Source organism: Panthera tigris, chromosome B1 (genome assembly GCF_018350195.1).
Source record: "Panthera tigris isolate Pti1 chromosome B1, P.tigris_Pti1_mat1.1, whole genome shotgun sequence".
Lineage (NCBI taxonomy): Eukaryota > Metazoa > Chordata > Mammalia > Carnivora > Felidae > Panthera > Panthera tigris.
The window spans coordinates 116,761,632-116,785,837 of record NC_056663.1 but is presented as its reverse complement, the minus strand read 5'-3'; the positions used below and the strand labels follow the sequence as shown (position 1 = coordinate 116,785,837).

General features: G+C 36.6%; 1 protein-coding gene across 1 annotated transcript in view; it reads left to right on the top strand.

The window, feature by feature from the left end:
- The window catches only part of TET2 (tet methylcytosine dioxygenase 2), a 132,183-nt gene that overhangs the window by 41,219 nt on the left and 66,758 nt on the right, over positions 1 to 24,206 (top strand). The window lies entirely within an intron of this gene.

Sequence of the window (24,206 nt, the reverse complement as noted above, 5' to 3'; positions counted from 1 at the left end):
TTCTTAATGCCACTGACAGGCTAATGAGTGTCCCAACCTAAAGGTTATTTATCAGACCATCTGTATAGATAAACAAAAGTGAGGAACTGATATTTTTTCCAAAATATTTAAGATGGACATCAGAATGAATTTCATGTATACCTTTGCCTGTACTATAAGTAAGTCAGTTAAAATTTCAGGGGCATTGTTGGAAAGAAAATGGAGGTTAAGTTAAAAAAAAAAAAAAAGAATGAGTCTTTTTTTTTCCTTTTGTAACTCTTTTAGCAGGTAATTCATTTTCAGTTTCACTGAATCTTGTTTATGCATTCAGCATAACAAATCTTCTAAAAGGCCTGTGTAGCTGTAATCTCTGCCCTCACTCTAGACGCCTGAGGATATAAGTATCCACTCTGCCACTTGATACTTCTTAGAGACTGACCTGGTGCTGAGAAATCCTTCCCAGTGTGTCCTCAGTTAAACTCCCATGATTCCTAGATGTTGCCATTTTCAAGACATAAGGCAAGTACATCTGCCTAGATTACCTCTCTGCTCTGGGAATTTTAAGTCACTTCTGTAAGGAAAAGAGAACTCAGCACTACTAACTCTCAGAATGAAAATTTTCCCCTTGCATGCTAATATTTTTAGCGTATTCATTGTCACTGAAAATAGACTTCCTCTTTCCCCTCTCATGCTGGAAAATCTTAGGTAATTATGAATAAAGCATTCTTTGCTTTTCCCCTCCTCCCGAAATGGATGCTTTACCTCTCACTGTGAGGACTGTGGCTACTCATTCTGTACTTGACCTTTACATGAGAACTGAGATGCATTTTGAAGATGGAAGTTTTACTTCTTTAGTAAAATCGTAACAGAACTTTCCTCAGAGACAAAGGATAGGTAAGGAAGGAAGTGCAAAGTTTAGGGAAAAATGTAAGAGAAATTACTAACAAGAAAAGAAGAAATTAAAGTATTAGCTATTTGTAAGAGAGAGAGATTTCACAATTAACTCCCAGAAGAGGTCTTCCCTCAAATCCAAAGAAGAATATTATTTTGCATTTAGCTTTTTATAGTGAGATAAGCTTAGCCTAGGAGATATTTTCAGTGGTAAATAAACCTAGGACTTATTTTTAGTAATATTTATTAGCTTTGTGTTCTTGGAGAAATTATTTAACCTCTTTAAGTCCTGTTTTATTTGGCAAGGAGGAAAATAGGTCATAATAATAATGGGATTATATACATATATGGATATATGTACATATGTAGATAATATATACAGGGCCTGGCAGAAGTAAATTCTAAATTTTATATTAGCAGTTGTTCATTATTATTAATGTTATTAATGTTGCATTCAGTTTTAAATAATGAATTTAATCAAAATGTATTTCTTGAGCACCTGTCAGGTACCAGGCACTCTTTAGGAACTGGGGTACATTACTGAACAAAAACGTAAAAGTCCCTGTCCTTGTTTAGCTTAGAATGTAGAGTGGTAGACATAAACAAGATAAATAAATAAAAATGTATAGCACATTAAATACCAAGAGGTGCTAAGCATGAAAAAATTAACACAGGAAAAGAAAATTGGAGAGATGGTGAGGTAGCAATTAAAGATGGAGTAGTCAGGAAAGACCTCATGAGAAGATTATTTTTTGAGTGAAAACCTAAAAAAATAATAGTTACACAAACAGACCATAAAGTCATATGGGGAACAAAAGGGAGAGGAGAAGATCACAAAGACCTAGAGGAGTATAAAGTTTTCACAGAATGATTCAGACAGAACCGGAGGATTTTACATGGCTAAATCATATATCATATGTAAGTGATATACCCATATAAGTGATATAGGTAAGAACTTTGGAAGTTCAAGGAATAGCAGGGTCCATCTAGACTAAAACAGTTAGAGGAGGACTTCACAAAGGATGATGGCAGATGGTGGCCTGGATCTTGAAAGATAGGAAGAAATTGGATAGTTGGCACAAGAATACAGACTTTCAGTTATAAGATGAAGAAGGTGTGAGAATCTAATGTATAATATGTTGTTGTCTATAGTTGACAACACTGTATCGTATAATAGAAATTTGCTAAGAGAGTAGAAGTGTTTTCACAGGCTCAAAAAGGTAAACTATGTGAGGTGATGAATATGTTCATTAATTTGATGGAGGGTGAATCCTTTCACAATGTATATAGATAGAAAATCATCACATTGTGCACTTTAAATTTTTTTTTTCAACGTTTTTTATTTATTTTTGGGACAGAGAGAGACAGAGCATGAACGGGGGAGGGGCAGAGAGAGAGGGAGACACAGAATCGGAAACAGGCTCCAGGCTCCGAGCCATCAGCCCAGAGCCTGACGCGGGGCTCGAACTCTCGAACTCACGGACCGCGAGATCGTGACCTGGCTGAAGTCGGACGCTTAACCGACTGCGCCACCCAGGCGCCCCACATTGTGCACTTTAAAAATAACGCTGAAAGAAAATCTCCAAAGAAGAAGTTATAATAAAAGTTATTGTTAGACATCACAGTTCCATAGCCCTCACACTATCATCCATAAAAACAATAATAACAACAACAAACCAAATGGAGAATGACATCCTAGTGGAGAAGTGGAAGAGAAACATAAGATGTTTGAAATAAGAAGTGAAATAAGGATGTTGGCTTTGAGGGCAGGAGGGCTAGGCAAAGGACAAGGGGGAAGAATGCAACGGGAGGCTATCTGGTATAGAGATGGCAAGTGGTGGGAAAGAAGCTAGAAAAGCAGGTGAGGCCAAATTTTGGAAAGCCCTAAGTCCAGGCTAAAGATTATTACGTGCCATCATACAAATAGCAAGGAGCAATGGAAGCAGGCGAGTAGAAAGATGCATTCAGGTCACTAACAATACAAGTTTAGCAGAGTATGGAGATGGCGGAAGTGGCTGAAGTGATTCAGGAGTGGGTTGAGAACGTGGATTGTGATATTAGAGATAGGACTGAAAAAGGAAGATCGATTTGATAGGGAAAATCCTGAGGATTTGATCACTAATTGCCATTAGGAGATACAGAAGAAGAGTCAAAGGTTTCTCTACAGGTTTTAAAGGACCCATTAAGTGTTGGCATTAAAGGGAATAGGGATATTAGGGCATATTGTGCATCTGAATTCATGGTGACTGAGGTGAGATAACCCACTGTAGGTGTCCTTAAAACTACTAAGGATAAAGTCCATGCAATGTTTAACAGGCTGAATTGAATTGCTAAGAGCAACTTTCACTGTGCATTGGAATCCATGTAAATATTAACTTGGCACAAAAAAAATTGCATGAGAATCTGCCTTTTTTTCTTTTTACACCAAGCTGGATTAACAGAGAATCACAAAATGTTGCTCAAAAGTGGGCCATTAGACACCACCTTAGTCCAATTGGCTAATATTATGGCAGACTAAAAGTTACCCAGACATGACACATGACTTCCTAACGGTCATATCAATGACTGTTAGCTATTGGCAAAACCTGGCCCCAGGTGGCCATATTGAGACCTACTGCACCTCCCTGTCATCTGTAAGAAATGTTAGTGATTTGTATTTTGCCATCTTGTTTGTGGAGAAAGGAGTTAGAAGGTTTGGATTTGCCCATTAGAACTCTCTTGTAGCCATTCTTCTAATTAATATGGACATGTTCACTCTTTCTCACGAAACAGACCCTACTCATTTAGAAGCTTCATTCTTAGTCATCCTCTCCTACCTATCGTCATGGTTGATGTATCCTGATTGAAAAATAAGTCATCTTTCTATTTCATCAATAATTGGAAACAGAACACTTATCTCTAATATTGCATTTTTTTCTGTTTATCTTTCAGAAGAAAAAATCACTTTTCTTATTTCAAACTTAAATCACCTAGACTTGAAAATTAAGACTCCAAGTGTCCTTCCCTTTCAGATCAGTCTTATGAACTGAAACCCATCATCCTTATTCTAACAAACCCAATTGATTTATCCATGGAGTCACAGGACTTTCAAACAAAAATAGATCCTAGGCATCATCTAAGGCAGTTGTCTTCAAACTATTACTCTCCTACCCATCTGTTACTGTTTCCTTCTTTTTAATAAAATGTAATTATCTAGCAAGTGTGCAGAAGTGTATTTAAAGAAGGAAAATGTTTATTTTTCTATTTATAGAAATTTTATAGTAGTGCTACAATTCTTTATTTCTTTACTCTCTCCATTATACATGGCACATTATGATACAAGTCATAATTGAACCATGTGAAAGCCTTATCCGGTATATATTTTAAGGCCCAGATTGGTCTCATTGTCTCTATGTCCCAAGAGACTGAATTATAGAAACTATTGACATTCTCATGGGATTCTGCTGAGAACTTTGGCAATCCCTGAATTCACAAATAGCACTGTAGCATTTTTTATTTGCATTAACGGCTATCCACATGTGACCAGTACTATGTGTTTAGAACGGGTAAGCCATGCTAAAATAGACTACACACTATGAAGGTTATTTTCACCATTCTTGTTTCAGTTTCCCCATCAAACAGTGAAGTATCAGTTGTCTCCATTGATCTCATAGGATATTTAAGCAGAAATGAAAGTCTTGGTGAAGACACTTTGTCTTCTGAAAGAAAGTTGCAATGCAAATAAAGACATTATTAATGTTTACCCATATTTACAGATGTTAATCTGACCAAAGCTTTTTCTCAAAATCTGAAATAATGTAGTCTACTCTTATCTATGGGGGAAATGTTCCAAGATCCCCAGTGGATGCCTGAAATTGTGGATGGTACCAAATCCTATATATACTGTCTTTTTCCTACACATACATACCTATGATAAAGTTTAATTTATAGACACTGTAAGAGATTAACAACAACTAAAAATAGAATAATTATAACAATATACTGTAATAAAAGTTACATAAATGTACCCTCTCTCTCCTTACAGTACTATACTCACCCCTCTTCTTTTTGTGATGATGTGAGAAGATAAAATGTCTATAGGATGTGGTGAAGTGAGGTGAATGACGTAGGCACTATGACATAGCGTTAGGCTACTACTGACCTTGTGACCATAAGTCAAAAGGCAGATCATCTGCTTCTCGATCGTGGATGACCGCCGATAACCAAAATCGCAGAAAGTGAAACCACTGATGGGCAGGGGAGGGGCGGGAGCGAGTAGCCGGACTACTGTAATGTGTTATCTTGGCTTTTTTAATGTTGAGAAGATTGGGAGAACAATTAATGGGTTTCTTGGAGAATCTGTGATCGTATAGTTAATGTTGTATATGTGTGTAGCAATTTTGTAATTCTCAAAGGCATGCACAGTCCTTGAATTTTGCTGGGAGTCTGGAGGGACTTTAAGGAAAAGAAAAAACGTTGGCCATCTTCTCAAGATCTTGAATCTCCTCCATACTCACGCATGTGTACACACACATATTCACGTAACATCCTTCCTTAAATCCCCCTAGCCAGCTTGCTTCCTACTTTATTGAGAATATTGAACTCATTGGGCAAGAACTTCTGCTTTTCTTTTCCATCCATACCCCTAAATCCAGCATATCCGTAACTTTTACCTCTTTTCACAATTTGCTCACTTTTTCCATGAATTAATCATTTCCTGATTGTTCTTTCTGCTTCTATCCCCCCTTTTTTTTTCTGATGGTCAATTTAAAGTGTCCCAGTATGCTCATTCTTTTTTTTTTTTTTTTAATTTTTTTTTCAACGTTTTTTATTTATTTTTGGGACAGAGAGAGACAGAGCATGAACGGGGGAGGGGCAGAGAGAGAGGGAGACACAGAATCGGAAACAGGCTCCAGGCTCCGAGCCATCTGCCCAGAGCCTGACGCGGGGCTCGAACTCACGGACCGCGAGATCGTGACCTGGCTGAAGTCGGACGCTTAACCGACTGCGCCACCCAGGCGCCCCCCAGTATGCTCATTCTTAAGTGCATATCTAACCATGTACACTCCTCCTTAATGCCCTTTGATGGATACCCACTGTTAAACTTTGCTAAAGCAGTAGGAAGCTTCCCCCAACGCCAACCCACAAAGTTTTTAAAATTATAATGGAATTCTTGTGGTCCATGCAGAGACAGATGCAATGCGGGGGCTCTTGGGGTCACCTGCTTACCCCCTCTTTAGCTAGTGTGGCCCAGAACAGCTCTGTGAACCCCTGGTACCTAAAATACTCAGTTTGGAAAACAGCCTACAGAAAATAGACTGTGCACTTGATATCCCTATCTGGTTCTTAATTACTCGTCAACCTCCATGTCACCATATTGTCCCTCAGATTCTGTGAGGTAATTATTCCTAACTCTTTATATGTCTTGAACATAACATTATATTTTACACATTCAAGCCTTGGTAGTGGCTGCCCCTCTCCTCCCCCTTTTCCATAAAGACCCAGCTCAGGTTTCTCATCAGCCAAGCCTCATATTTGTAGCACTCATGTTCCTCAAACACCATACTTACTGTAGTCATTTGTGTCTATTTCTCTACAAACTGAAATCTCTAGGACAAAGACTGTGCCTTATCTTCTTATTCCTAAGAGCTTGCAGTGTCTGGTTACATAGTAGGCACTCAATCACACTCTTCAAAACAACTCACTTTGTGAACCTTTTCATATCTTTTATTTTTTCTTTGTCCCCTCTAGTCCCTAACTAAAATAGATACAACCCTTGCCCCATTTGGGGATGGGAGGCAGGGAGGTAAGGAACTGGGGAAGGTGAGTAGCTGGAACTTGACATAGCAATATCATATACAAAATTAACACCGTTTCAGAGCTTGAACCCCAGACATACTCAGTTGTAACTAACACCTGTGTAAGTAACATTTGATGCCTGAAATATACCGCCCTGCTGCAGAATCCTACCCAAATTAAATGTATTACTATTGGGATTTGTGCTTTTGTTGGCTATTTTGGGAGACTTTAGGGATGTATTCAGTATTCTAATTCCAGTAGTCTTTTATTATTATTATTATTATTATTATTTTAATATTTATTTCTGAGACAGAGAGAGACAGATCATGAACGTGGGAGGGGCAGAGAGAGAGGGAGACCCAGAATCAGAAGCAGGCTCTAGGCTCTGAGCTGTCAGCACAGAGCCCGACGCCCGGCTCGAACTCACAAACCATGAGATCATGACCTGAGCCGAAGTCGGTCACTCAACCGACTGAGCCACCCAGGCGCCCCCTAATTCCAGTAGTCTTGATGAACATAAATGTTTCACTCTAGGAAGAGAAATTTGAAAGCTGTTGTAGATGATATTTAATGTCTATTGGGTGATAATTTTAATGAATATATACACTCAAGACCTTGTTCAGTAAAAAAACGTGAATTCAGGAAATGTTTTGAAAATTTCAGAAAGTTTAGTTGATGATAGATTTTTTTATCTAGCAGGTTTTTGTTTTGTTCTGTGTTTCAGTCTCAGGGAGGAGGAGAAAAGTGGTCAGTGTACTTTACAATATAGGCTCTATGGGAGGCCATATGTTTGGCATTGCTGTCCAGGTGCTTTGTGGTATTAGGAGGACATAGCTGGGATTGTAAGCAAGCTTGCAGGGCTAAATCAATATGCTAGATCTCTAGAGAGCATTTTTGGAAAGATTTTTGAGCTCCAGGTTCTCTAACCAAAGAATAAAGTGATTTTTTAGAATCCATAGCTTTTCTAGATTGTAAGAATTCATAGAAGAGAGTAAATAATCTTCTCAATTAAAATGCAGAATTGAACACTTAGAATTTTAAATGTATTTCACCTAGAACAAAAAAATGTGTAGCCTTGTGTCATATTTATTAAAAGTATAAAACCAGATGGTCTCAAAAAGGTTTTATTTCTCTTATTCAGTTTCATACTTTCTGAAAGTAAAATGTACTAGATGTCTTTGTTTAATTTGTACTTCAGTTGTCCAAATTTTCATTTTCAAAAGTTCTACCTTCTCAAAGTGAATCACTTTTTAGACATTTTAAAAACTGAGATTACTATGATGGTTATTCTATTAGTTTTCCTAGAGTAGCAAAGTAGTAAAACATATTTGAATGAATGCTTAGTACATAGTAAGTATTTAATAGTTTTTGGTTGAGTGAAGGGGTTATGATCATATAGGAAAGAAGATAATATCAAAATATTTTTTAAAAACTTTAATTTTTATTAATGATGTAGAAGAGACTTTTCTTCATTAACATGGGTCATATAACTGGAATATATCATAAAATGCCTACTTTAAATCTTTATTGAGGCCAGTTAAGGCAGAAAGGGGGAGAGAAGTGGCCAGAAGATAAAAAGGGCAGTTTACTTAATTTATGTGACTCAAAATATTTACTAAGTTTGTAATTTACAATTGCAAATTTTGTAAAATTACAAAATTGCTATTACTATCATCTGAGAGAAAAGTTATGTATTTAAAAGCTCAAAGAAAATGATTATTTCCTCTCATGCCGTGCAGGAATCTTCTTTTTTTTTTTTTTAACATTTTATTTATTTTTGAAAGAGAGAGAGAAAGAGAGCACACAAGCAGGGGAGGGACAAAGAAAGAGGGAGACATAGAATCTGAAGCAGGCTCCTGGCTCTGAGCTGCCAGCACAGAGCCTGACACAGGGCTTGAACTTGAGAACTGTGACATCATGGCCTGAGCTGACCATGAGATCATGACCTGAGCCACTCAGGTGCCCCCGTGTAGGACTCTTCTTTATTGCCTTCCTAGAAAGGACTAATCTAGCACCTCATTGGATTCTTCTAATAATGGTCCACTCAATGATTTAGTACATTTTTAGAAAATTTCACTTGTTTAGTGCCATGCTGAGCTACAATCTACATTTGGTATAGAATGTTGGATCCCTTTTTCATACAGAGATCCCTTAAAGATTAAACTTTGGTGTTGGGTATTTCAGGTACCATCAGATGATCCTAGGGTTCCCCTATACTTCTCTGGGTGCTGTACCTCTATCAGTCTAGTCCTGAGGCACGCTTGCTTTCTTGCCCACCAGACCACACTGCCCCATCACACTGAAGCTACAACATACTTTTCATCACACAAGCAGCTGATAAGCCAAATCTCTTCCATTGAAACTTTGTGACTGTGATGGTCTAAATCAGTGTTGAAGATTTTAACACTTAATTCATTAGATTCCATTTTCTTACTTTTAGTTCCTCCTTTAAGCCTAGGCAAATTTATGAAAATCTGTTTCCATTCCATTTATTGTTTATAAACACATGCTCCCTTCTGTCCCTTTCTCATTTCCTCCATACATTTCATGAGGATGACTTCTGTGTTGTCTTTGATCTTACTGATTTAAATTTTGATATAATTTTAAGTGGATAATTATTGAGAACAAGTCATATGTTTTTAATTAAAATCTTACCTAAAATTTAGAATACTTCTTATTCATGCGCTCTTGCCCTAGCCTTCCCCCACCTTGTCCACCTTTCCTAAACAAAGGACAAATACTGAATTGGCCTGGCCTTACTGGAGTCATTTTAAGGACTTTGTTTAGTGAGTTGGACACAATTATGAATCATGAACCTAAGGATGTATTAGAAGGTAGGCTTGAGGGCACCTGGGTGGCTCAGTCTTGGTTAAGTGCCAGACCCTTGATTGAAATTCAGGTCATTATCTCATGGTTGGTGAGATCTAACCCACATTGGGTTTTCTCTCTCTCTCCTCTCTCTCTCTCTCTCTGCCCCTCTCTGCCCTCTGCGCCTCTCCCTGCGCTCTCTCTCTCTCTCTCTCTCTCTCTCTCTCTCTCTCTCACACACACACACACACTCTCTCTCTCTCTCTCTCTCTCTCTCATACTCTTTCAAAATAAATAAACTTAAAAAATAAAAAGAAGGTAGGCTTGAACATGTAGAAGCAATTTTCTCAGTTCTGAATTTGTGGTTCTGTTTGCCTTTGCTTAGGAAGAGGGAACATACTGTTCCATTGGTTGTGCAGATAATGCATTTTTCATCTTTGATCTATTGATAGACTTAATTTTCCATATAACCAATTTATCAGGAATAGCAGCTAATACACCTGATAATAGATCATAGAAACCTGAGAATGTTTGGTCTAAGTCACATTAGAATATGAGGGTCAGAATGATGTAATAAGCACAACTGGCAAGGATATGAAGAACTGTGAATTTGTTTTTAGAGGACATTAGAACTGATGTATTTAAGCTTTAAACTTCCACTATTGTTTCCCTAAGCATCAGTTCATCATTATTTCTATTTGGGAAAATTCCTTCAAGAGTTTTGTCAACATCGGAAAAGGGATGTTTATATATAAAAATATCTGCTAACTCCTTACTCTTTATATGTTCACTCAACCACAATCTAATTACCTTTTTACTCTTCATTTACTTCCTTTCTGAGAACATTGCTTCTTCTTTGTCTGATATGAATACACACACACACACACACACACACACACACACACACACACTTTTTTTAACACCTAGGTCACGCTTTTAAAAAGAGAAAGAAGGTTGACTTCACTGGGATGCTGTTGTTGTGTTTCATGTTCATGAGATAATTGTCTTGAGACAACTTGATTGAAATACCTGTTGATGAATCCTATACCTAGAAGATTGAAAAGAATTGTCTTTAAAATCAGTTTTTCTTGGGATGAGCATCAGGTGTTGTATGGGAACCAATTTGACAATAAATTTCATATTAAAATAATAATAATAATAATAATAATAAAGCAGATACATTAGGGCAATGTGAAACAACAAACATGGGCTTGAGAAGTCCCTTTGTGTAAGAAGGCTCAACCCAATAAATTGGCTCAGGAAAAATCATTCTAAAAAAAATAAAATAAAATAAAATAAAATCAGTTTTTCAGCTGAATCATTTAAGTACTTACAAATCAAGAGTTTGATTTGGAAACATTACATTCAATATATTTTTAAAAGTTGGATAAATTTCCCTTTAAAACAAAATCACTTCTCCAAAAGAGGCTCCATTTTTTTCCCCAAATACATAATGGAGAAGAAACCTTTTCCTATTGAAATGATACATATTAATATATATTGCTTGCTCTATTGTTTAATGCAAGGTATGTCTTAAAAATTTTGTTGGACGTGTAAGTATATTTTCATGTATTCATAATAAATAACACAACAGATGTGAGGCAAAAAAAAATAGTTTTAAAAATGATAAATAATGTGTGCATTGGTGCTATGCTGGTTTCTGTTCCCATTGCAGTGCTCAATAGTTTTCTGCAGATAAAATTATCAGTTGATAACATTTAAACCAGGCACTTTAGTAAGTGGAGGTATTACTTATTTATGAGCTTTTTTTTTTTTTAACTTAATTTTATTGAGGGGGTTTCAGGACTACTAATCATGGATTATATGAAGCAAAGTATAAAGCAATAGAAGGTCACCTCCAAGTTGAGGATAGAGTTGAATTCCTGCCAATATAGTTTACTATGGTATTATTAACAGGACACCTTCATCCAAAATCTTTACATTACCAACTCCTGCCCTCCAGATCTGTGTGACCATGGAAACTGCTGCATATTTTGTGAGATAACACTGTCCCCTAACTTCATTCCTTGATATATTTTGAACATAGATGTATGTCCAATGAACTAGTTCCCAGAGAAATATATGAATGAGTACATACACACACACTCACTCACACACACACACACACACACACACATACACACACACACTTATCTCTTCAAACTTTATTATTACAGAAGATTTGCAAAAACTGTGGATAAATAGCATATATTAATCTTGATGGATGATGTTGAAAGTAATATGAAAATCAAATTAATTCTGTTTTTCCTAGCCCTTGCCTTTGAGAAGCCTGAGTGTTCTGGGAGGTAGGCTGACTGCTTCAGGGTAAGCAGGTGAATTACTGGTTGCATTGAGTCCACCTCTCAGATGCTCTGAATGCTTTTGTAATAACTTTCTACCCACTGCTGCATACAACCTCCATTTTAAAAAGTCTGTAATTCAGTTTTTTCTTTTTAATCTTTTGTTATAAACTGATACATTGTTATTAAAGAAATTATTAAAGGAAACACTTTTCTAATTACTCATTGTTCTCAGATACCTTAGTGATTGTTTTTCATCTCTGAAATTCTGTTTTCCTTAAAGGCAATAAATTTTTTTTTGTCGTCTTGTGAGTGATACTTAATATTTTTAGTACCATCATAACTTTAATCAATCAAGGCCATATTAAGCCCTTATTTTGAACCATATTTCTACTTTTTGTAATGAAGCTTGGGTGTTTTTTTTTCTCCATTATTGATAATTTATTGAAGAGAAAGTACTACCCTTCATGTTCTGTAGTTTTGTATAGGATTACTGACAACAAAATAGGGGACACAATATTAACACCATAAAGAGTTTATTGTGAAGAAATGGAATGGTTGTGAACTATAGCAGGCAAAATGAAAATTTAGTAAATGCAAATGTTTTCTGGACCAAAGCAGAACATGAGTAAACAATCATATCAAATATAATTGGATACCTGGCCAAATATTTTTTTAAGGTTTAAGAAGGGTCAGTGAAACATTTGAATTGCATAGTCTTCCCAATAAGCTGAAAATGACCTAATGATGTTTGAGCTCCTGAAGTACTTGAACTTTTCTTTTATTCTTATTATGATCCCTAACACTGTGCTTGGAACATGGTAAGTAATCAATAAATGGTTGGCAGATGAATAATGATTATCATTGATTTACTAAACAAGGAAGAGAGTTGGGAAAGTGCTATCTATCAATATCAAGTTTTTTACTTTGGAACATTTTATGTGAGATTAGGGAGGAAAACAAAAGTGAGCCATACGACTGTGCTATCCTAAGAATTACTTCCATTCTTACATGGAGCCCCATACAAATTTATATTTGGCCTATATAATTTCACCAGGGTACACAAAGCATCAAATTAGTTTAGAAGATAGTTGGAAAAGGATGCAATAGGAGAGGGTTTTAAACTGTGGATCTATTGGAAAATAATCTTGTTTCTAAGTTTTTAAAATCCTCAACAATACTGTGAATAGTTGGGAAGTAAATGTGCTTTGTGTCAGAGAAAGGTCTTTGTATATATTGATTAGAGTATTAGCACATTTCATCCCACAGAAAGGATTGTCTGGCTTTGGGAAACACACCTACCTGAACTCTTAATTATAGTAGTGACGCTGACAAGCAGTAGGCAATCCCAGAAAGAGCCAGAGCCATGATTAAGGATGTTGAGGAAATGTCTTGGGCATGATTTGAGTGAGTTTTAATTACAGTAAGAAATACACAACCTCTATGAAGTCATTTCCAACTCCTTGAGACAAATTTAGCCTTTCTTTTCTCTATCTCCAAAGCATGCTGTATAAAAATCTATTTGAAAACTTACCACACTATTTCCTTAAGATGTTTCAAGTATCTCTCTCTCTTCCTCAGGGACAAGAATGTTGAATCCTTAGTACATACAAGGCACTTAATATTCAAATGAATAATGGGCTACTATTGCCTAAAAATACAGACACCATGTAATAGCAGGTATGCAGCTGATAGAATAAAGTGCTCTCAGTCATTCAGAATAGTTTACTTGTGGAGGGATCTCTGGTAATCCTTTCTTTTTCTGTGCTTTTTAAAATTTAAACAGCATTAGAGTTACATATTTCTTGGAAAATTGAAAAAATGTGTTTGTGAGAACATTTGAGCTCTGGTCTATTTGCCAGATAACAATTTGTGAAGTTTAAAAATTGTATTCCAAAGATATAAATTTATTTAGGCTTTATACCTTCTTAGAGCTTATTTTAGCAGTATACACTTTCCTATAACACCATTCAGTCTCTCCAGGTTTTCTAATTTGTTGTTCAAAGTATATGGCATTTTATTACTTTTTATTATTCTCATAGGTACATGGTACCTCTGTCTACACTCTTTTATGTTTTTTTTAATTACCTTAGTGATTTTTCTGCCCACTGTATTCCTTTTCTTTTTTTTTCACTGTATTCCTTTTCAAAGAATTTACTGTTGGATTTATTCATTAAACCAACTATGTATGTTTTTTTTGTTATATAATGCTCTAATTATTGTTAATTACTTTTCCCTTCTTTGCTTAAGTTTCTGTTATTTTGTTTTCCTAATTATTGGGTTAGAATGCATATGTCATTTATTTAATTCTATATTGTGTTGTCTATAAAAGATTTTAAAGCTCTGGTTATAATTTGGCTATAGCTCATGTATTTCAAGATGTGCTGTATTCATTACCTTTTTTTTTTTTTATAAATTCTTTTAAAGTTTTCATTTCTTCTTTGAGCAAAATGTTACTTAGAAAAAGAAACAAAAATCTCTTCAGCTTATTCTCTACTTGACTGATTTTTGCAGTATTAACTCTGTGGGATATTTTTTTTTTCTTCTTTTAATTCTGTTTTATATTTTGCTGTGGAATTATGTTACTGGGCTCTATTTTTCTTCTTCATTTCAGCCTGTTTTCTAATTTAATCATCCATCTGTTGTTTCAAAGAGTACCTGTGAAAACTTCCCCTTGGCAGGACAAGGCACAGATCTACGGTTTATTTCTAGAACATAAGCAAATCATTTCTGAAAGCATGCTCTTCAGCTACTATTGAGTAATATGTTAATTTTTTTTTTTTTTCATTGAAGTTCTGGTTTTTTTCATAGGCACCATTCTGGATTTGTCTCCCCCTGCCCACCCCCCCATACATCCTTGAAGGAGAGCTGATTCACCTAATACCACAAAAGTGTGATAGTATCTTAGGCTGTTCAAAACATCAAAACATTCTTTCACTAGGACATTTACTACATTATCACTGCAATTTCTTTTTATATTTGTTGAAAATATTGCTTAAGAGTTCAGCTCCCCCTGCCTGCCAGTCTGTCTTTGTGTTTCTCTTTCACTTTGTCTCTAGTTCAGGTTTATAATTTGGTTTGTCTGATCTTCTTTCCTTCCTTCCTTCCTTCCTTCCTTCGTTCCTTCCTTCTTTCCTTCCTTCCTTCCTTCCTTCCTTCCTTCCTTCCTTCCTTCCTTCCCCCTTCCTTCCTTCCTTCCTTCTTTCCTTCCTTCCTTCTTCCTTCCTTCCTTCTTTCTTTCCTTCCTTCCTTCCTTCCTTCTTTCCTTCCTTCTTTCCTTCCTTCCTTCCTTCCTTCCTTCTTTCCTTCCTTCCTTCTTCCTTCTTTCCTTCCTTCCTTCTTTCCTTCTTCCTTCCTTCCTTCCTTCCTTCCTTCCTTCCTTCCTTCCATCCTTCCTTTAGTGCTTTAGCCCACTTAGTTGGGAATAGCTCTATCCCTTTGGACCCCACTTTCCCCAGTGAGCCCTACCAGTTTAGGAAATTGAGCACTCCTTTCCAAGTGAGCCATTCTAAATGAGAAGCCAGGTTAGAGAAGAATCCTGCCACCCACAGGTGTTCTTTTTGGTGAGTTTGTGCATATTTCCTTTCCCTGGGCTGCTTTGTGGTTAAATAAGACATGCCTGTTTCCCCAAAGCCTCCCTCACCCTTAGCTCTTGCTCCTTTGCATTAGGAGGGAACATTTGGTTGAGAATACTATTACACAGTACGCCTGTCACAAGAGCTTGTAGCTCAGAGAGAGATATCACATCACTGGTTTCTGTTGTGTTTCCAGTTTTGTCTCAGCTGTGGTACCAGGGTGGAGAGCTTCAGTTGCAAACTCTCCTTCTTTCCTGTTAGCCCTGTCTAACCTCAACCCATGCCCTCCAAATAAGGGGTACTGGGGCAGTCAGCTAGGGTTTTCTTTATTTTCCACAGCTGGCTTAGGAAGAGGGACTATGATTTGACTCTTAGTGAAGTTTCTTAATATGGATTCATTTGCAATTTATCCAGAAATTCCTCAAACTTCCTGCCTGTCAGCTGGCAGTGTTCCCTGGTATTTTAGTGCTGATGCAGGATGTTTTCCAGTTTTTTGTTTTTCTTTGATCTCTTCAATCATTCACTAGGAAGAGGGCTTGGATGTCTGCTCTTATGTTACCGCTTCTCTACAAGTCCTCCAGCCTAATTTTGTTCATGAACGTGATGAAAATTAGCTCCTCAGATGGGTTTAATATTGGATGCTGCTTTCAAGGAAATTCAAAATAGAAAGCAGGCTTTCAAAAAAAGAGAATAAATTATCAGCCAGTCTCACAAGGACAAAAATAAGCCAAATCTTATGAAACAGGTTTTGGAGTAAACTTTTTTTTTTTTTTTTTTTTTTTTTTTTACAATTCTAATTTAAGTTGAACTCTTCAAATGAAACTGAAGAGCTAAAAACTTTAACTCATAAGCATTCTAAGCATTAATTTCTGGGAATCTGTAAGCTGTCTGGAAATTTTACATAAATTTTGCTAGGAAGAAGGGACCAGTTGCTTTCAGGATTCTCAACAGGATCTCAGAGCTTAGGAACTAATGCTGAACATGCATAAGAAAATTAAGGCCAAAATTCATTACCTTATGAGTTTTAGTTTGGATAATAAGCCTAATTCCACAAGAGATTGCTTTAGCACCAACATGAAAACTTTAATCATGAAAACTCTTTTTACTATATAAAAGGGGAGTAAAGAACTGAAACTGGAGTGCAGAAAGCTGGATTTGCTATGATTTGAAGTACATCCAGAATAATCCACAGATTTTAAACAAGATCCTGTATTGCGTCGTTTCTCTGGTATGCTGGAGGAGGAAGGACAAGGGGGTTTTAAAGACAAGTGGAGAGCATGTTCAGTTTCTTTTGGACATGGCTTCAGTTTCAATGTCTGCATTAAGGGAACATAAGAAGGAAGTGAAATGATTGGTCATGATATCAACTGTGTACTCCTGTGTTTGCAGAGGGGAAAAGAGCCCAGCTATTTTGCTGTGAACACAACATTTTCTGCTGAAGGTATTTCACTAAAAATACATTCATTTTGCAGTTAGGCATCAGCAGAATGCCTTCTTCTGATGTATCAGAATATTTTCATATGCTTTTTTTTTTTTTTTTTTGGTTTTGGTTTTGGTGGGCTTGTAAAAACAAATTTTTGCAAAAATTGAGCAAATTGATTGTTCAATTTGTGAACAACTGTCCAGGATTGAGCAGGACTCTCCAACATATTCCTCTGTATTACATGGTAAGTCCTCTGAAGAATCAGTTTCCCAAATGGGGAAGCTCTGGTGTTCTCATTTATTTTTATTATCTAATTATTTTTCTTACCATTAAGTGAAGTTTAAGGACACAGAGAGACCTGATTTATTTTTATGAGCAACAAGTTAGAAGACCTAATTAGGCCATCTCTATTTTACTGTTTAACCCTTTTATATTTCTTGAATCTTTTCCAATCATAGAAAAGTTGCTGAGCTTGCTCAATTTTATTTGCTAGCTTATTGGATAAAAAAGAGTAAAATAGGAGTGTGTAGGGAACAGTGGTGAGTAGACAGTGTTTCCAATTAATCTCAAAGTTTGGGATTAATTTAGCATAAAATCTGATCTTTGGTGTGTTCCTGTTTTTTGTTTTGTTTTGTTTTTTGTGTATGTGTTTTTTTGTTTTTTGTTTTTTTGTGGGTTTTTTTGTTTGGTTGGTTTTTTTGACATGGTGACCTGCTGTAACAAAGAGGAGACAGCAGGAAACTTGGTACCAATTAAAGCCAGTCTCCTTCCACCAAAAAACTCAACTGTCAGCAAATGTAATCTCAAATTCAAATAGTGATAAGCGTTTTAAAGTGAAACAGGAATAAAGAGCCAAAGCTATTAAATTTCAGCATCTGCTGGAAAACAAAATGCATACCAGTTTAATGAAGTTTGGTATTTATTAAGTTACAACTTGCACAGCAGAAGAGCATAGATATGCATGATGCATGGTGTATATGTTTGGGTGGAGACCTCTTACAGCAAAACTGAATACACTGGGATGAAAGTCTGCATTGATTATACATTCACCTTTGGTGTTCATTCCAGCTATCAGTTATTCAACCCATGTGATTGTACAAAAAAAACAAAAAACAAAAAAAAAACCCTCCAAGTTAGGTTTGCATCTGATTAGCAGTATTTGAAGCTTGCATTTTTCTCGGATGAGTCAAGTGTAATAACAGGTTTCTAGATCCAAACAAGTCTTCAACCTTATCTGGAAGGAAACTTAAAATTTGAACTATCTGTTCTTACCCTAACCGAGATGCTCTGGACACAACCCATTGACTTTGGATCCTCACATTATATAGTTGATTTATCTTCCAAGGTTAGAGGTCTAAATACGCTGTACCCATTGATTCAGATCCATGGCTGATAACGATATACCTCTAACAGCTTTCTTTTAACTAAAATAGTACATATGCCAGCTTGGTTTGTTACAGTGAGAACGGAACAGAAATCTGATAGCAGATTTCTCTCATATTTGGGGGGGTTTCTTAATTAAATTAAATGTGTGACTATACTCTTCTATATGTATTAATAAAAGATGCTTTTAGGAAAATTCAGAAATCTTAAAACTTGTAGCTAGCTATGAAATAAGTATTTCAAATAGAAACAGAAAACTTAGATTTCTAATCACCTAGCAAAGCAAAAATGCTAAGATCTTCCCCATGTGCTTGGCATAAACTATTGGGTTATAGACATTTTACTGACATTTCAGGTTTGTTTATTTACAGTGGAGCCTATCAAGGATTATCATATCTATTCTATTTCCATTCGGTCAACAGACAGGTTTTGAGCATCTGCTGCATACCTGTGCTAGGTTTTAAGATTGGGAGGGAAGGTAGATAAAGCATAGAATTTGCCCATGGGGAATTCAGAAATAACTGAGCCAAAGGACAAACCATGTTAGTGATAACTAGAGGAGTTACTAAGAGAACTTAGGTTCCACACCCCTTTGAAGTCCTTGCTCTTTTATTCAATGTGCTAAAAAAATAAGTGAATCATTTTTATTGAAGTCAAGTGATTTCTTGAAGATTTGTTTTGGTGTGTGTTGGGATCTAGGTTTAAAATAAACGTGGGAAGAGACTTTAAACTTGTTTTTCCTCAACTGCTAATTCAATGACTAGGTTTCATTTTCCTAGGTAGTATCTATACCTGACACTACTCTTTCTCTTTCTAGAAATGTTGTGTGTTTCAGCTTTTAATATGCTTAGTCACTAAAATAAATTTCTATGTTAAAAGGTATAATTTGCTAAATGCAAATCTTAAGATTGCTAGAAACCAGCAGAAAAGAGAATATGTATACACTGTCCGTCATTCATTCAACATGTATTGAATATCTACTTTCTGCTAGGTACTGAGTTAAGTATTTTAGTTATGACTATGAAACCAATAGACACAGCTCTTACTCTGCAAGAAGCTTAAGCCTGGTGGAGGATGCATGTAGGAAACAAGTAGATACACCATAATGTGTTAAATGCTGTGAGGAGGAAAAATATAGGGTGTTCTTGGAACACTCTGGAGAGCATCTAACACTCTCTTGGAAAGTCATTCAAGATTTCCTAGAGGAAGTATTGTCTACACTATAACCTGAATAGAATAAGTGAGAGTTCCTTTGTCCAGAGTGGTAAGGGGAAAGAGGAGAAAGATAAGGAAGATTTGTTACAGTGAGAGGGACTACGTGGATAAAGGCACAGGGGCAAGAGAGAACATGGTGTGTAGAAGGAACTATAAATTATAAATGTATCAATAAAAGGCTGGGGCAAATGGGCATGAGAGAAAATCCCAGAGAGGAGACCAGGGCTAGATGCTGACTGCTTTAGGGTCATATCAATGGGCATGGAAGGCCAAGAGGAGCTACTGAAAAGTGGGAAGTAAGCAGAGAAGTGATGGTATTGAGCACTGGGCCTTAGTATAGAGAACAGGTAGAAAATGAGCAGGACTAGAAGCAAGAAGTCTATTTAATGGACCTTTGTTAGATAACCAGGAATGAGATGATGAAAGCAAGAATCATGGTAGTAAAAATGAGGATGTGGATAATTTATGGATTCCAGAAACAATCAGAAAACTAATTTCTGTAAAGTATGAACCAGTCATACTTGGTGTTTAATGGGATGTTTGTATGAGGGAAGAAAGAACTAAATATCCAAGGTTTCTTAAGTAAATGTGTAAATGATATTACCACCCACTATAATAGGAAACACACAAGAGGTGACAAGTTTGGAGTGAAAGACAATGAATTCAGTTTGGGATACACAGATGACTAGGAGACTATTGCAAGTTCAGACTGGGGACTCTGCTGAGGACTAGAAGTAGAGATCTGGGATTGATCTGCACATAGAGCTCATGGGACTTAAATGGGTCATCCAGCAAATGGTTATCTCACTCTCTTTCTAGCTATCTCTTCGATCACCTTGATGTCTTTTCTTTCTCTTCATAATCTCTAAATTTAGAGTTTTCTCAGCCCTCATCTTAGGCCATCTTCTCTAACTGTACACTCACTCAGGATAATCTCATCCAGTCCTATGGCTTTAAATACCATTAAATGATACACTGACACAACTTGAAGTTCAGCTTAGACTCCTTACTTAGCCCTTGACTTTTATACCCAATTGCCTACCTAATATATCCAGTTGGATGATAATATGCACTCCAAACTTAACTTGTTCAAGATAGAACTCTTAATTTTCCCATCAGTCTTGGTACTCCCATACACCGCTATCTCAGTAAATGGCACCCTCTTCATCCAATCTTATGGCTCAAACCCAAACTAGCCATATTTTGTTTCTTCCCTTTCATTTATTCCCTCACATCCAATTTAATTCCAAGTTGTTTTGTTTCTGCTCTGCCTCCAATATGTATCCTAAATCCATCTATCCATGTCTGTATTTCCACCATTGTCATCCAAGTCCAGGATATCATAGCCATTGTCTTGGATTACGACTGTCTCCCAACATTTACTCTTAATGCCCTCAGTTCACTCTCTACAAACTACTAGAATGATCTTTTAAAAGTTCAAATCAGGGGTTGCCAGGGTGGGTCAGTCTATTAAGCATCTAACTTGGCTCAGGTCATGATCTCATGGTTTGTGGGTTCAAGCCCTGTGTCGGGCTCTGTGCTAACAGCTCAGAGCCTGCATCCTGCTTCGGATTCTGTATCTCACTTTCTCTCTGTCCCTCCCCTACTCATGCTCTTTCTCTCTCAAAAATAAATAAACTTAAAAAAAAAAAAAAAAAGGTCAAATCAGATCATGCAACTATTCTATATGTAATGCTCTGATGGCTTTCCATTGGATTTATTATTTTTTCCTATTGGATTTAAATAGTAATTTAAGTACGTTACCCTTACCTGGCCTTTACATACCTCTAACCTCATTCTACAATCACTCCCTCTCTATCTTGCTGAGAACTAACCAGACCAGTTTCTCTGTTCCTCAGACATGCCAAGCTCAATTATGGTTTGGTGCCTTTGTATTCTCTGTTCCTTCTGGAAGGAATATTATCCCCCCAGCTCATTTTACCCTTGGCTTTGTTAGCTCAGATAGATGTCATTTGCTAACTTTTCTAACTAAGTAGTCACATTTCAGTCCTTCTCTATACTATCATTCAGATTTATTTCCTTCATAGCACTTCTCAATCTGCAGTTACCTTATATGATTGTCTAAAAAATCTTCACTACTGAGAGGATCCATACTATCTTGTTCGCTCCTACATCCCTAGTACTGAGACTGATACCTCAAATATAGCTATCTATTAAATAGAATGAATGAATGAATGAATGAATGGTCTAGACTAGAACCCTGAGGACACCAGCCTTCAAGGAGTAAGCAGAGAAAGAAGAGCTTTATGGGACTGAGAAAGAACGATGAGAGATTGAGGAAGCTAAGACCAAAGTGTCACTAAAGTGAAATGCCCTAATGCAGGTCTGAAGGAAGAGAGTTGAGAAGAGAGCAGTCCTTCTGGCTGAAAGGGAGCAGAAAAAGCTATTTGGAGGAAGTGAATTTTTATTGAACCTTAGAAGTTAGGTAAGGAAGTCTTGTAAGAAGAAATGAATGGAAGCACAAAGACCTAGGGGCAGAAAACACATGCCTGTTTGGGGAACAGAGAGTCATCTCATTTGTCTTTCACATACCTCATTTAATACTTCGAGTAACCACGTTAGTGTTAGTGTTGTCACTAGATTAAAAAACCACGTCTCCATCAAGATCACACAGTAAATGGAAGAATGAGGATTTAAATACACATCTGCCTGACTGTGAATCTTACTCTTACTCCAACTTTAAGTCAACTTTGAGTTTTTCTACAGATATCTTGTATTTACCCAGCACATAACAGTATGCCAGTGATAGAATGATGTGTGATTAAGCATGATGGCAGTAAAGACAGAAAACATTAACTTTGAGTAATCCCATTATAGCCTTATGGGAAATTGAGGTTAAGGATAAAATTAACTATAGGCATACCTTGGAGATACTGCGGGCCCACTTCGAGACCACCACAATAAAGCAGATATTGCAATAAAACAAGTCAAATGAATTTTTTGGTTTCCCAGTGCATATAAGAGTTATGTTTACACTGTACTGCAGTCTATTAAGTGTGCAATAGCATTATGGATAAAATAACAATGTACATATCTTAATTTAAAAATAATTTATTGCTAAAAGATGCTAACCATTATCTGACCTTTAGCAAATTGTAATCTTTTTGTTGGCGGAGGGTCTTATCTCAGTGTTGATGGCTGCTGACTGATTAGGGTGATGACTGCTGAAGGTTGGGGTGGCTGTAGCAATTTCTTAAAATAATACAGTGAAGTTTGCCGTGCTTGACTCTTCCTTTCATGAACGATTTCTCTGTAGCATGCAGTGCTGTTTGATAGTGTTTCACCCATAGAAGAACTTCTTTCAGAATTGGAGTCAATCTTCCAAAACCCTGCCACTGCTTTATTGACTAAGTTTATGTAATATTCTAAATCCTTTGTTATCATTCAACAATCTTCATAGCATCTTTACCGGGAATAGATTCCATTTAAAGAAATCACTATCTTTGCACATCCTTAAGAATCAACTTACCTGTTTTGTCATGAGATTGCAGAAGATGTGTCATGTCTTCAGGCTCCACCTCTAAGTCTAGCTTTCTTGCTGTTTCCACCACATCTGCAGTTACTTCCTGCACTGAAGTCTGGAAACCCTCAAAGTCATCCAGGAGTGTTAGAATCAGCTTCTTCCAAACTCCAGTTCATGTTGATATTTTGAGTTTTTTCCATGAATCATGAATGTTCTTAATAATATTTATAGTGGTGAATCCTTTCCAGAAGGTTTTCAATTTACTTTGCCCAGATTCATGAGAGGAATCACTATGTATGGCAGCTATAGTCTTATGAGATGTATTTCTTAAATAAGATTTGAAAGTTGAAATTATTCCTTTGATCCATGGGCTGCAGAATGCATGTTACATTAGCAGGCATAAAAGCAACATGAATCTCATTGTCCATCTCCATTAGATCTCTTGTGTCAGGTGCATTGTCAATGAGCAGTCATGTTTTGAAAAGAATCTTTTTGTCCTGAGCAATTGGTCTCAACAGTGGGCTTTAAAGTCAGTAAACCATATTGTAAACAGATGTGCCGTTATCCAGGCTTCATTCCATTATAGAATACAGACAGAGTATATTTAGCATAATTCTTAAGACCCCAAGGATTTGGGGGATAGTAAATGAGCACTGGATTCGACTTAAAGTCACCAGCTGCATTAGCCCCTAACAAGAGAGTCATCCTGTCCTTTGGAGCTTGGAAACCAGGCACTGACTTCTCCTCTCTAGCTATGAAAGTCTTAGATGGCATCTTCTAATAGAAGGCTGTTTCGTCTGCACTGAAAATGTGTTTTTTAGTGTAGTGACCTTCATTAATTGTGTTAGCTACATCTTCTGGAGAACTTGCTGCAGCTTCTACATCAGCATTTGCTGCTTCACCTTGCACTTTTATGTTATGGAGACGGCTTCTTTTCTTAAACCTCATGAACCAACCTCTGCTAGCTTCAGACTTTTCTTCTGCAGCTGCCTCACCTCTCTTAGCCTTCATAGAATTGAAGAGAGTTAGGGCCTTAATCTGGGTTAAGCTCTGGTTTAAGGGAATGTTGTGGCTGGTTTGATTGTCTATGCATACCACTCAAACTTTCCCCATATCAGTAATAAGGCTGTTTCGCTTTCTCATCATTCAGTGTTCACTGAAATAGCACTTTTAATTTTCTTTAAGAACTTTTCTTTTGCATTCACAAGTTGGCTGTTTGGTACAAAAGATCTAGCTTTTGTCCTGTGTCATCTTTACACATGCCTTCCTTGCTAAGCTTAATCATTTTTAGCTTTTGATTTAAAGTGAGAGGTTTGTGACTCTTTCACTTGAACACTTAAAGTGCATTATAGGGTTTTTAATTGACCTAA